General features: G+C 46.5%; 1 long non-coding RNA gene across 1 annotated transcript; it reads left to right on the top strand.

Annotated features, from left to right (window-relative positions):
* The first annotated feature begins 3356 nt into the window (after positions 1-3356).
* On the top strand, positions 3357-4976 carry LOC120030830. Its single transcript, XR_005473692.1, has 3 exons — positions 3357-3385; positions 3600-3743; positions 4937-4976. It is a non-coding gene; the product is annotated as an uncharacterized LOC120030830 (long non-coding RNA).
* Positions 4977-5558: the final 582 nt, after the last annotated feature.

The raw sequence follows: 5558 nt of genomic DNA, 5'->3' as shown, positions 1-5558 counted from the left end.
CATCACCCAATTTCCCTGTGTGAAAAAGTAATTGCCCCTTACACTCAGTAACCGGTTGTGCCACCTTTACCTGTAATGACAGCAACCAAATGCTTCCTGTAGTTGTTGATCAGTCTCTCACGTCGCTGTGGGGGAATTTTGTCCCACCTTCCATGCAGAACTGCTTTAACTCAGTGACATTTGTGTGACAGTCCCGCCACAACATCTCAATCAGGGTTAGGTCTGGACTTTGACTAGGACATTCCAGAACTTCAAATGTGTTGCTTTTTAGCCATTTACATGTAGACTTGATTGTGTGTTTTGGATCATTGTCTTGCTGCATGACCCAGCTGTGCTTCCTCTTCAACTCACACGGATGGCCTGACATTCTCCTTTAGAATTCTTTGATACAGAGCAGAATTCATGGTTACTTCTATTAAGGCAAGTCATCCAGGTCCTGAGGCAGCAAAGCATCCTCAAACCATCACACTAAGCTAGAAATAACAAGAACATAATGTATGTTTTCTAGCCAGGCTTGTGCAGGACAGATTACCCAGGCTTTGCTTTGTTGACTTAGGCCCATTCCATATTACAATCAGTTACATGTTAACCTCAGTGTTGTGTTCCAGGAGTTTGTGTGTGTGTGTGTGTGTGTGTGCTTGCGTGCGTGCGTGCGTGCGTGCGTGCGTGCGTGCGTGCGTGCGTGCGTGTGTTAGGGGTGTGTGTGTTTGTATTACACAGATCCACATGAGGTTTTAGTTAGAGGTTGGCCCTACAGCAAGTGTCAGGTTAATGACTAACCTGTCAGTAGACTCTTTATACCAGCCCTTCCTGCCCCATTAGAGGAAACATTTCTCCCTCTAGATCCCTATCTCCTTCACCTTTTCTTTCCCCCCAGATGCCCTATCACTCTCCCTCTTCCCCTTCTTTTCCTCTCTGTATTCCCCCTCTCTCTCTCTCTCTTCCTGGCTATTCTATTCCCCGCCTTTCCCCCTATAACCCCTATCTACCTCACCCCCTATCTACCTCACCCCCTATCTACCTCACCCCCTATCTACCTCACCCCCTATCTACCTCACCCTCTATCTACCTCATCCTCTATCCTTTCTATTTCTCTCTATTCCCTCTTTCCCCCTAGAACCCCTATCTAACTCACCCCCTATCTACCTCACCCTCTATCTACCTCATCCTCTATCCTTTCTATTTCTCTCTATTCCCTCTTTCCCCCTATAACCCCTATCTAACTCACCCCTATCTAACTCCCCCCTATCTAACTCACCCCCTATTTCTTACCCCTCACCCTCTAATCTACCTCACCCTTATCACCTTATATTTCTCTCTATTCCCTCTTTCCCCTAGAAACCCTAATCTACCATCACCCCTATTTACCTAACTCTATCACCCACCCTCTATCCTTTCTATTTCTCTTTATTCCCTCTCCCTTCCTCTTTTCCTGCCCCCTCTCTCTTTCTATCCCTCTCTTCCTGCCCCCTCTCTCCCCCTTTCTCTTTCTCCCTCTCTTCCAGGTGACTCTCTCTCTCTTCTTGGCCCCCCTCTCACTCTCCCTCTAGATCTCCTATTTTTTAGGTCTACAGTTTGTCCTCTCCCTTGCGTGTTAAATCCCCCTCTACTCTCTCTCCCTCATCCTCTCTCTCTTCTCTTCTCTCATCCTCTGTCTCTCTATATCTCTCTCTCCCCATCCTCTCTCCCTCTTTCTCTCTCTCTCTCTTCTCTCTGTCTCTCTCTCTCTCTCTCTCTCTCTCTCTCTCTCTCCTCACTAGGTAGCAGTAATAGTCAATGGAATATCTCTCTCTCTCTCCTCACTAGGTAGCAGTGATAGTCTATGGACTATCTCTCTTTTCTCCTGCCGTGTCCCTCTGGTGGGCTGTAAAATGTATTTTCTCAAATCAATCAACCTCTCCTTTCTTTTCCCCCTCTCTTATTCTCACCTCACCCCTCTTCTCTTTCCTTTCTCTTCTTGTTTTTCTCTCTTTTTCTTCTCTTCCTTCATACTTTCACTAATCACTTTCCACTTTCACTCATTTGCATTTATAGCTGGCTCACAACAATGTTGCCAAAACAATCAAGAGTCAACAGGATTTAAATCCTGTTTTTAATTTCATGTTTTAATTGAATGCCCCCCTCTCCCCCTCCAACTTAAAAAGATAGTTTGCACATTGACCATTTCTTGATGCAGAGTTTTTTTTTTGTTGTGGTTTTTTGTGTTTTTTTTAGTCTTGTTATTTCCACCTAGTACACCTCAGTGTAATGTGGATGTTCCTACTATAAGGAGGTAGTGCATGGCCATAACAAGGCTAACGATGCATTATAACTGCAGGGTTTTAGTGTTACAATTTTTTTTTAAATCAAGATCAGGTGGGCCTTTGCGCTTCAGCAAACAAAGGAAAGGAGGGATGCTCAACATCAATGACAAGAATCATGAGAAAAACTTCCAAAAGGTCTAATTCGAAGGTAAAAAGAAGTTGGAGCATAGTTAAAACACGGACTATGCTATTGCACTCCACTGCATGGAAGCCAATCATGGCTCACCTTCCTCCCTGCGCTTTATAGCCATAGAACAGGTCCACGTGTCACCAAGATGAGGTGACATCATACATCAACTCAAAGAAAGAGAGGCGTTCAGGCAGTACTAGATTCTTTTTACCGTCCTCCTTTCTATAATGTTGTTGTCTTGGTTTTTGGGGTCTCTGTGTCTCCGGATTCACAGACACCCAAATCACTTATGTATATTTTGACATGGCCTATTGACTAACGAGACACACTATTTATTTTATCATTAGTATTATTTTGTGCTATAATTTGCCATTTACCTTGAAACATATTATCATTATAATTATTTTACATTGTTGTCTCAATGAGGCCAACTAGGTATCATTGGAGTAAGGCAATGGTCAGTTCACTCGGAGGAAGACGTCAGCTTGACGTTAAAAAAAGTTCAGTCAACCTGTTTTCATCCTGTTCAATGGATTAAAATGAGCTAAAATAAATACATCTCTGTTGCGTGCTCCAACTCCTTTCTGCCTTGAATTAGTCCGTTTGGAAGTTTTTCTTGATAAGCCCTTCTCATTGTTAAATGTTCATTATCTTATTAACTCTTTATTCCCTTCCTTTCTCTTCCTCCCCTCCCCCTCCCCCATCCAGGTCCACAGTAATAACCGTCACACCCAGGGTGTGAGGGTGTTCAGTAAGGTAGAGTGTCAGTTTAAACCTGGCCTCTTACTCCCCTGGTCCTCGCCCCCCCTCTCCCTGGCGTACCTGGAGGACCTGAAGGACACCCTCCCACGCCCCATCTCACTGCCCCTGGGGGGTCGCCCCGCCCAGATCTTACGCTGCCAGTTTCCTTCGCAGACGATGGAGCTCATCTCTGAGATCTCCTTCTACTCTGGTATGTCAGGGTATTGCTCTCTTTCACTGCCTTTCTCCATTCTCACCCTCTTCTCTCCTTTTTCTCATTACTCTGTCATTTTAACGTTATCTCTCCTTTTCCTATCTGATTCTCAGTGTCTCAGTTACTACTCTGTGGGATTCATGGTTATACACACAGATTATCTTAGGAAGTTGATCATCCTTATTCTTGTTTATCCCCATCTCTCTCTCAGAGCCGTATGGGGAGGGTGTCGACCCTATGGACACGGGCTCTGCTCTTCCTGCTCCTCCGGTCTCCTCCGCTACTCCTCCTCCTCCTGTCTTCCCCTCCTCTGTCAGCCCCGCCCTCAACCACAACTTCACTAGCGTTCCCTCAGGTGAGTCACCTCTCCTTCACCACTTGTACCTCTCTGTCATCCCCCTGTTCGTCTCATCCCCCTCTCTTCCATTCATCCCACGCTCCTCTCATCCCTCACCCTTTCCCCTTTTCCCACCTTTCCCATTTTCACCCCTCCTCCATTCCTATTCCTCTCTCCTTTCCCCTCTCACCTCCTCTCCTCTCTCCTCTCTCCTCCTCCCTCTTGCCCCTTGACCCACCAGTTGTGATGAGTGTGGGCATGCAGTGGTCTAAGTCGTGTGTTTAAAGCATTTCCAGAAACATGCAATGACAAAAAAGACAGGGTATAAGAAGTAACCACACCAGTGCTGGATATCAATGTAGAAAGGAGCCATGTGTGAGCCGCCTCCTCCTCTGTCCATCATGCTGTGTTAAAGCCCCTGGCCTCAGTCCAACCTCACACAACAGCCGATACACTGCAGCGTGTCGGCAACATGGTCGTCTACACTGCAGCTTTGTCTGGCAACATGGTCGTCTACACGCGCTTTGTCTGGCAACCATGGTCGTCTACACTGCAGCTGGTCGGGCAACATGTCTTTAACTGCAGCTTGTCTGGCAACATGGTCGTCTACACTGCAGCTGTGTCTGGCAAAATGGTGTCTACACTGCAGCTTTGTTGGCAACATGGTCGAACTACACTGAGCTTTGTCTGCACATGGTCTTTACACTGCAGCTGTGTCTGGCAACATGGTCGTTACACTGCAGCTTTGTCTGGAACATGGTCGTCTACACTGCAGCTTTGTCTGGCAAAACATGGTCGTCTACACGCCAGCTTTGTCTGGCACCAATGGTGTCTACACTGCAGCTTTGTCTGGCAACATGATCGTCTATTACTGCCAGCTTTCGGCCAGGCAACATGGTCGGTCTACACTGCAGCTTTGTCTGGCAACATGGTCATATACACTGCAGCTTTGTCTGACAACAGGTCTTATACACTGCAGCTTTGTCTGGCAACATGGTCATCTACACTGCAGCTTTGTCTGACAACATGGTCGTCTACACTGCAGCTTTGTCTGGCAACATGGTCGTCTACAGAATAATACATCTTTAGAGTCCACGTGGAGTTGGACATCTCATATGCTACATATCATCACGCTCTCATGCTTTTCAGTACCTTGACAGAAACTGTCTTCTCCTCTGTATGATCACTTCTTCCATCTCTCGTTCCTCTAGAACCCCCCACCACCAACCCCATGATGGACACGCACAGTCATACTTGTACAGGAGTGAGAGGAGAGGGAGAGGAGAAGAGAGAGAGAGAGAGAGAGAGGGAGAGAGAGAGAGGAGAGAGACAAAGAGAGAGAGACAGAGAGGACCACAGAGAGAGACAGAGAGGACCACACAGAGAGACAGAGAGAGACAGAGAAGTACAGAGAGAGAGAGAGAGAGAGAGAGAGAGAGAGAGAGAGAGAGAGAGAGGAAAGAGGGAAAGGACATTTCCCCTGATAACTGGTCTGTTTAACACAGCTTAGAGCTGTCCTGAGACCATGAGGGGTTCAGAAGGAAAGAAAATAGGGAGGGATAGAGGGATAAAGGGCAGGAGGGAAGGATTATGGGAGGTGGAGTTAATGTTTTGACTCTGGGCCAAAGAGTGTAACACACTAACACAGCATGTTGCTTTGTGGTACCTCATCATATTCACATACAACAACACCACAGCTTCCTTCCTGTGATCTCCCTAACTGCATGTTGTCGGAACCAACGGAACCACTGTGGAACTAAGGAACATCAGACAATTACAGGCCTTTTTTTTTATTTAAGAGGGAGGCAGTGTGTAGTGCTATGTCTGTCTTAA

This window comes from Salvelinus namaycush, chromosome 37 (genome assembly GCF_016432855.1).
Source record: "Salvelinus namaycush isolate Seneca chromosome 37, SaNama_1.0, whole genome shotgun sequence".
Classification (NCBI taxonomy): domain Eukaryota; kingdom Metazoa; phylum Chordata; class Actinopteri; order Salmoniformes; family Salmonidae; genus Salvelinus; species Salvelinus namaycush.
This window is presented reverse-complemented; position numbering and strand designations above follow the sequence as displayed.